Source organism: Crinia signifera, chromosome 4, assembly GCF_055691185.1.
Source record: "Crinia signifera chromosome 4, ASM5569118v1, whole genome shotgun sequence".
In the NCBI taxonomy this organism is placed as follows: Eukaryota; Metazoa; Chordata; class Amphibia; order Anura; family Myobatrachidae; genus Crinia; species Crinia signifera.
The window spans coordinates 154,536,060-154,544,860 of NC_139220.1; the positions used below are offsets into that span (position 1 = coordinate 154,536,060).

Here is an 8,801-nt window from a genome sequence, read left to right on the forward strand (position 1 = left end):
TGCATGTATGTATGTATGTATGTATGTATGTATGTGTGTGTGTGTGTGTGTATATATATATATATATATATATATATATATATATATATATACGTGGTTACCGGCACTCCAAGATACACATGACAACTGCCCGGGTGCTGCACTCAAAGAAATGGTTCTATCCTTGAAAACTGAGTAAAATCTGAAATGTTGGTGCTGATTGCGTCTGCATAGTCATTTTTGTGAAGTCCAAAGGAGTGCCACTTACCACACATCTCTCGCTCTCTCTCTATATATAGATATATATCTATAATATATATCTACTGTATATATCCCCCGCAGTTACCCATTGACCAAGTGTATACTGCCTTTACTCTGTGTTTTGACAGTGTAATATTATCCTATGCAGTTTGCGGCCAGTAATGACAAGTGCAAGGGGGCCCCCCTGTCTAAAGTGCCCCGGGCCCCCCGAAGGCTTAATCTGGCACTGGACGCTGTTAATTAGGAATGGCTACAAAACCTCTCAGCTTGTTTAACCTGCCACAGACAGAGGAGGAGTCGGTGGCTTTTTTTCAGCAGCACCATTTGCTGCCACTGACACAAACCTGTGTTAATGGACACCCTATACGCTTGAGTATGAAGGAGTGACAACTAAAGTTGTCGAATAAAACCACTGTGCTGTACAATACCCTTATGCGGGAGGCCTGCACCGTGGACTTAATGTTGCAGCCCCAACACTGGATTGGTGGTCCAGGGAAAATTGAGGAGGTGGATGAGAGTCTGATTGTACAGAGGAAAAGTCATGTCGGACGAGTGCTGCCTCAATAGTGGCTGTTTGGAGGCATTTCCAGAGATACTGGTGACTGTTTCATAACGCCTGTGGAAAGATGTGACGTCAGCACCATAATGGCCACCATCAATAAATATATAGAACCGGGGACAACTATATATTCGGATTTCTGGCGTACATACTGTATAACACCGAACAGCTGGAGCAGGCAGGGTATCACCATGCACGGGTGAACTACCGCTATAATATTGTTGATCTGGACACTGGGGTTCACACCCAAAACATTGAACGCCTTTGGGGATTGTGTAAGGGGCGTAACAAATGTCAAAGGGGCACTGCGCACCAGAATCTGGACTCCTACCTACAGAAATTCATTTGGCGAAAGACTATTGGTGCAGAAAATGCTTTCAAGCGTATACTTTATGCCTTAACTCTGCTCCCACAGGCTGACAAAGCAGACGACACAGATGCAGACACAACTGCATCCACTTCTGCTGCAGTTTCTGTCAATGCAGAATCAGAAGAATAACTGTTTCATGTTTTTCTTTCTTCTTGATAATTTAGATATTATTGTACTTCTTTTTATTGCTTATTGATTTTTTCTTCTTTTTCTTCTTCTTCTTCTTCTTCTTCTTCTTCTTCTTATTATTATTATTATTATTATTATTATTATTATTATTATTATTATTATCGAAAATCCAGTTACCAGTTAACACATGTCGTCATTGCTGTCTCAATTGTATAATATGGCAGGTGTGAATGTGTTCCTGAAACACCCCCACTATCCACGCCAGCCTGAAGCGTGGTGAGCGAACGCCTTACGCATCCTCCTGACCTTTTCATACCCCCACTATGCACGTCGGCATAGAGTTGATTTTCTAAATTGTGGAGAGCGCAACGAGCCACAGAGCCCGAAGCGTGGCGAGCGCAGCATGCCCCGCGAGGGGACACGGATTACTTTACATGTATTCTGTGTCCGCCAGGTGGGGCAGATGTAACATATGCAGAGAGAGTTAGATTTGGGTGGGGTGTGTTGAAATTTAAATCTAAATTGCAGTGTAAAAATAATGCAGTCAGTATTTACCCTGCACAGAAAAAAAATAACTCACAAAAATCTAACTCTCTCTTTACATGTTACATCTGCCCCACCTACAGTGCACATGGTTTTGACAATTTTCAGAACAAATTTGTACCGAGATCAGATCTGAATAAGGGCCAATATCCGCTAAAAATACCAGCATTGCTCACATTTGTTATATAATGTTTTTTAAAATGTGTAAAAATAGATCATATTTCCTATATAAGGTAAACATTACATGTCATTGTGATGAATTCAAATTTTCACACCTATTTTGGCAAGTTCACATGGACTCAAAGAGTTAATTAAACACTGCCAATCATGATATTATAATTAAATATAAGTATAGTTATAGTTAAATATTGCACCCAAAAAACAATTGCTGTGAGCGATGCTGGCATTTTTAGCAGATATTTTGAGCATCTCCCACAGCAATTGGAATTGGCACTCAAAGGGTTAATAAAAAAGTTTGCTTGCCAACATTCTCACCTATTTTGACAAATTCCCTTTGGCAATCAAAGGGTTAATTACAATAAACTATTACAAGTAAAGGCTGCAAGTATTGCTTATACACATAGGAGGTCATTCTGGTTGGCTCGCAAAGCAGCGGTAGATGGCTCCTTTGCAAGCCATATAACACCACCCGCCAGGCGTGCAAATGCCCGCCCCTGTTACATGTGAATGTCACTGCCGCACTGTGAATGGATGTTTTGCATAAACATCCATTCGCAGGCTTGCGTGCGGGCCCAAAATCATTTGATGGTTGCCGACCATAAAATGATTTCTGTAGTGTTTGCAAGCCTAAGTCAGTCTCTGCTGACTTAGATCTGCGGTGCCCTGCTCTGAGAACTAGATGGGCAGCTGACATCTGGTTACATCAGCCGCCCCCAACCCCTGGAAGCCAGGTGCCCACCCACATTCGCATGGGGCAACCAGTTTTCCTGGGTGCAGAGTTTTTGTGGGTACACCCAGGTAATGCAGGGCATTCCCATGAGAAGTCCTAAGCAAGCCTCCTCCACGCCCCCCCTGGTGCAAGCACCACAGAGACTATGCAAGTTTATGAAGGCACCTGCACAGAAGGCCTGCATATGTGCATAAGCGCATGCCTTCACCATAGGTCCCCATTGCAAATTCACAAGGGACAGAATGAACCAGAATGACCTCCATAATTCTGCAAAGTATGAAACATAGCATCATGTAGGAGCCATCAGAACAGACATACCCATACTCTGCACACCTGTCAATAAGTCATTTGTGTAAATTCATAGCACAGAGAATCTTTACATCATCCTAAGGGATTTGAAAATAACATTGCTGTTCTAGATTTTGTAAGAAGTTTAAAATGTTAATATTGTAACGACACTGTGCAATTTTAAATGTTCTCAACTGTCTATCGCTGCTTTTCCAGAAATCTGATTTATATAAATATATACCTGACTTAGTGTCCTGAAGCTTCTCCGTAGTACTGTAATCACATATACTATGCAGTAATTCTAGTCAACTTCATTTGATTTTGACTTGAAAAAAAATTAAGATTTATGTCTGTGAAGCACATGAAGAAAACTTGGCACCTTGGCTCTTCAGACGTGTGTTATGCAAACAGACATATGTGGTAACCATGGGAAGGATGATCTCACTGTGAACACACAGCATGAAACATGTATGTAAAAGGAAATGTACTGTTAATATATGCTTCATTTAGCCAAGTGATTTTCAGATATTTTTGTTCCATAACGCGGTAAGTTTATCATTGCTTAGTAGTATATAGTAGTAAATGTGTAAATACAATTTACCGTGATGCTGTTCATGGTTACATTCCTCCAATTAGTGTCAACAGCTTGTTTTTTGGGGAATGATTTATTTGATACCGATGGATTAGTGGAATGGCATGCAATGTCAGGTAGGGGTTTATAGGAAAACTGAAAAAAATGGGGCTCACGAGGATGACTACAAGAGAACATACGTGAGGTTTTTTGAGGCACACTTGATAAGTAATATTGGTGATGAGATATGATTAGTAATGGGTTAAAAATGAACTTTTATTAGATATGCGCTAAAAGAAGAAAAAAAGGTGAATAGGTCACTTGTATTAATTTGCAAGTGATCCGACTGGTCACCAGGTGGTGAGAGTCCTGAGCAAAGTCACTATAGCCGGCGCAATGGTAGGATAAGTAATCCACCTGTCAACCAAAATCACACATGTAACAGTAATAACGGTTAAATTATCCTTGATCCTAGGGATGGTTGACAAAGGTGGTCTGATTATGACGCTTGACACAAAGATAAAATTATTTTATATATATATATATAAATAAATATGAGTATATGTGGCCTCCATCCAACAAACATAAAATAAAATAAAAGACTGCAATCTTAGAAGGAAAAATAAAGAATTAGTGTAGGTTATAAGCTTGGATCAGACACTGAGTGTTTCTGCTAATCCGTAATATTACAGCACCGGATATTCCCAGTGGCTCCTCTCCACAGGTACTAAGCCGGTCAATCACTGCTTAGCTGCTGGGATTGGAACAGATGTCAATTCACCCAAAACCTCTTTAAATCGTACTGACCAGTCAATTTAGGATCAAATTCCTCAGGCTGTCACAGCGGTCCCAGTAAGACTATACTGATACTGGTGACAACCAGTTGCACCAGCAACGAGGACACATTCATCATTTTACCTTAGAAATAGCTTATTTCTGTACTCACACCAATTTACATTTACGTATTAGACTGCTCTCTCCTTCTCCCCTTTTTCTCACCAATTCATTTATACCTGATATCTCATATCTCAGGGAAGGGGTGGGCATCACTCGTCTCTCTCATTCACCATTGGATACAATCAGTAGATGGTGGACAGCAGAAGGTGAGACACGCCGGAGACACCAACTCATTTCTCACTCATTTATTTGTTTCATGCTCTCTCATCAGTCGTGTCATACTACAAATCTCCCTGCAATACAGGCAGGTAACAGGGTGATGTACTGTTGGCACCTCTGAAAGCAGAAGCATCCTGCTTTTCCTTGGGTATCAACACAGGTGCCCTCTCATTTGGTAAAATTTACTATCATACATCACTGGACCGCCTGATCCCGTTCCGATCTCAGCAGCTAAGCAGTGATTGGCCGGCTTAGTACCTGTGGGGAGGACCCACTGGGAATATCCGGTGTTGTAATATTACGGAATATCAGAAACACTCAGTGTCTGACCCAAGCTTATAACCTACACTAATTCTTTATTTTTTCCTTCTAAGATTGCAGTCTTTTATTTTATTTTACGTTTGTTGGACGGAGGCCATATATATACTCATATTTACGAGTTACGATATTGACGCAACCCGGAAGCCTGAGTGAGTGACCAGACGGTCCGACTTCGCACCAACAGGACGGCGGGGACAGCTGATCCAGGTGAGTATGCAATTATGTGTGGGCGGGGGTATTCACGTTTTTGGGTATTTTACTGTGCATTGTATGATAGTCTGTCATGCCCTGAGGACGAGCAGTAGCTCGAAACACTGTGTCGGTGTATTGATATGCAATAAAGCATTTGAAAAACTCTTATGAAGTCTCAGAGTGCCGCCCTCGCTACAAGATTGTCTATACTCATATTTATATATAAAATAATTTTATCTTTGTGTCAAGCGTCATAATCGGACTACCTTTGTCAACCATCCTTAGGATCAAGGATAATTTAACCGTTATTACTGTTACATGTGTGATTTTGGTTGACAGGTGGATTCTATACTTATCCTACCATTGCGCCGGCTATAGTGACATTGCTCAGGACTCTCACCACCTGGCGACCAGTCGGATCACTTGCAAATTAATACAAGTGACCAATTCACCTTTTTTTCTTCTTTTAGTGCATATCTAATAAAAGTTAATTTTTAACCCATTACTAATCATATCTCATCACCAATATTACTTGTCAAGTGTGCCCCCAAAAACCTCACGTACTGTATGTTCTCTTGTAGTCATCCTCGTGACCCCCATTTTTTTCAGTTTCATTGCTGGACATCCTTTGGGAGCACCCCCAGCAGACACTGCAAATCATTTAGTTACTGCAGTAACCATGTTGGTCTTTATATGTACAGTTGAAACTCTTTAAACTATTTATCTTCATCAGCCTGTGCCAATCCCTCCCGTCTTCCTTATGTTTATAGCAAAACCACAGAGAACCTCTTTACAGAGTGATGGAGTTGCCCAGGTTGGTTTCTGCTCATCTTGTTCCACATGGTTATTATTTTCTTTTCAGTTTTTAATTTAAACAAAATATTCGAAACGTATAATTTGCATTTTACAACGTAAACAGTTTTCCTGTGTAATAAGGATGTGGTATAGAGGAGCAAAATTAAATGTGTATTTGGCAAATATGACTCACTTTCAGTAACACAGCAACATGGACGTGTAATCGATAGCATTACTGCCTCACAGCACTGAGGTCATGGGTTTGACTCCAAATATGGCACTACAGATAGAGCCATGCTCATTTATCCCTTTAATAGGATTAAGGGCATTATTCTGATCGGAGCGGCCAAACGTGCGTACGTTCACAATTACCGCACGCTAGCCGTACGCGGCCGTTAGGGTTAAGCCCACCCACAAATCAGCCGCTTGCGTACGGGCAGAAATAACGTAGAAGGGGAGTGGTGTACAAATGAGCGTACGGCAACGTACGCGGCCGGCCCAGCCCTTGCACTCCGACAACTGGCGTACGACTGAGCGTACGGCGCCGTCTACGGCCGTCTTTCCTCCGTCTCCCCACCGCAAAGGCGTAACTACCATTGGTGCAAGGGGTGCAGCTGCTATGGGGCCCAGAGCTGCAGGGGCCCCATCTTTGCTGTTTAAGTAATATGTTTTATATATATTTATCACCATCAGTTGCTAAATAGGGGGCCCTTACAAACTTTTGCTATGGGGCCTGTGAATATCTAGGTACGCCTCTGCCCCACCGCCTTCTTGCGGCGATCTGAGCGTACGCCAGCTTGCACGGACGGGTCCCTATTGTTTTCAATGGAAAACTCAGCTTATGTCACCGCTCGTGAGAGTGAGCGTACGTCCGTGCACGCTGGCATACCCTTCACATATATGGACCTGCAAATCTTGCCTCTCAACTACTAATCTGACAATTGATTAATTAATCTATTTGTTATTCAATTATTGTTTTCTATTAACTCAATTGTCTACCTTAATAAAGACCTAATAAAACTACATTTTAAACCACATTACATGTATATTTGTTATGTTCTAATGTGGCATTTTAATCACTATCTATGTGTCCCCATATTGCTGTTACTTTTAAATCAAGTTATGTTGGTGTTTCTGTATATGTACTAAATTATGTCCATAATTACTTTGTCCAAAATGTGTAACATGTATACCTACCCTGATGTTATGTGTGATGTTTTAATCGAAAAACATTAAACATTCATGCATTTTCACTATGTGTTATTTTACTCAAAAACACACACATTTACACATCAATCATTACCCCTCACCTCAAATTACTAATATAACTTACATTACACATCTGTATGTACCTACCCTTACAAGCCCTCTAACATATTTATTATTAAAAACACAGGCAATTTATAATACAATATAAACTTTTATTTATTACAAACATAATAGGGGGGGGGGATAAAAAAAAATTAAATGCGGGCCTCCAGTAGGCCAAAAAGAAGTTGAAAATAAAAAAGGGTCAGGAAGATCTCCCGAATAAGGGCTGCCACCTCCTCCTGCTGCTGTTCAGTGTCTGTAGTGAAGGGATAAAAAAAAAAATTAATATATAACATAAACAAATGTTTGTTGTATTTGTACATAATAAAAAGTTGTGAGTTATGTGTGAAGGGCACATACATTTTTAAACTACATTGAAGATGGGTCTGCTGTAAACACAGTACTAAAAAAAAATATGTTAACACACACATACTGTACATAGTAAATAACATTAATTCAATTACTCCTTCATCAATGAATGTATGCTGTATCCCAATTGGTACTTTGTTTTTGGGGGACTGTCCTCTAACCTCACAATTAGCCTGTGCTATTTAAGGGTTATGACATTGTTGTGGCTTAAGCACTCCTTACTATTTTAAATTTAGGACATTGCTGTACAAATTATAGGCCTACAGCTATGTTTGTAAAGCATGCATCCGCATGGCCTCACACACTATTACCAAAACAATCTCTACATTTAAGTTGCACCAGTGGCAGATTAAGCCTTTGGGGGGCCCGGGGTACTTTAGAGCGGGGGGCCCCCTTGCACTTGTCATTACTGGCCGCACACTGCATGGCCGAATATTATACTGTCAAAACATAGAGTAAAGGCAGAATAAACTTGGTCAATGGTTACCTGCAGGGGATATATATATATATATATATATATATATATATATATATATATATATATATAGACAGGGGGTTGGCGGCACTCGGAATAATAATAGACACCATATATATATATATATATATACACACACCACATGAAAAGCCTGTGTTTGTCCCTCTGCCCCTTACTCTGGAGGAGACCTCACAGTCCTAGTGCTGCCTCTGATTAAAAACCCTCCTATGACTAAGCTGCTGCTGCTGTTCTCCATGGACCTGAGAAGTATGTAATGAGCTCCACCAATCAGAGCTCAGCACAAACTTCTCAGCCTCTGTCCTCTGGTGCAAAGTGTCATGGGACTTAGTCAACTCCCAGAAATGCACTGCACACTTGTGCAATCAGTGTGCCTTGCCTCCCGATGCTCAGCACCATAAATCATTGTCACATTGGCAGATAGGTGAAGCTGCAGCACTACCCCACCCATGCACAAAACATTTAGCAAAAAAAAAAAAAACATAACTTAAACATTGTCTTTTTAAAAAAAAAAAAATGACAACCACAGGGGGCCCCTAGCTAGAGGGGGTCCCAGGGGCACTGACCCCTTGCGCCTCCATTATAATCTGGCCC

General features: G+C 40.9%; 1 pseudogene; it reads left to right on the forward strand.

Annotated features, from left to right (window-relative positions):
• Window positions 1-4,906: 4,906 nt before the first annotated feature.
• Window positions 4,907-5,025, forward strand: LOC146076213 (5S ribosomal RNA; annotated as a pseudogene).
• The last annotated feature ends 3,776 nt before the right edge of the window (window positions 5,026-8,801 follow it).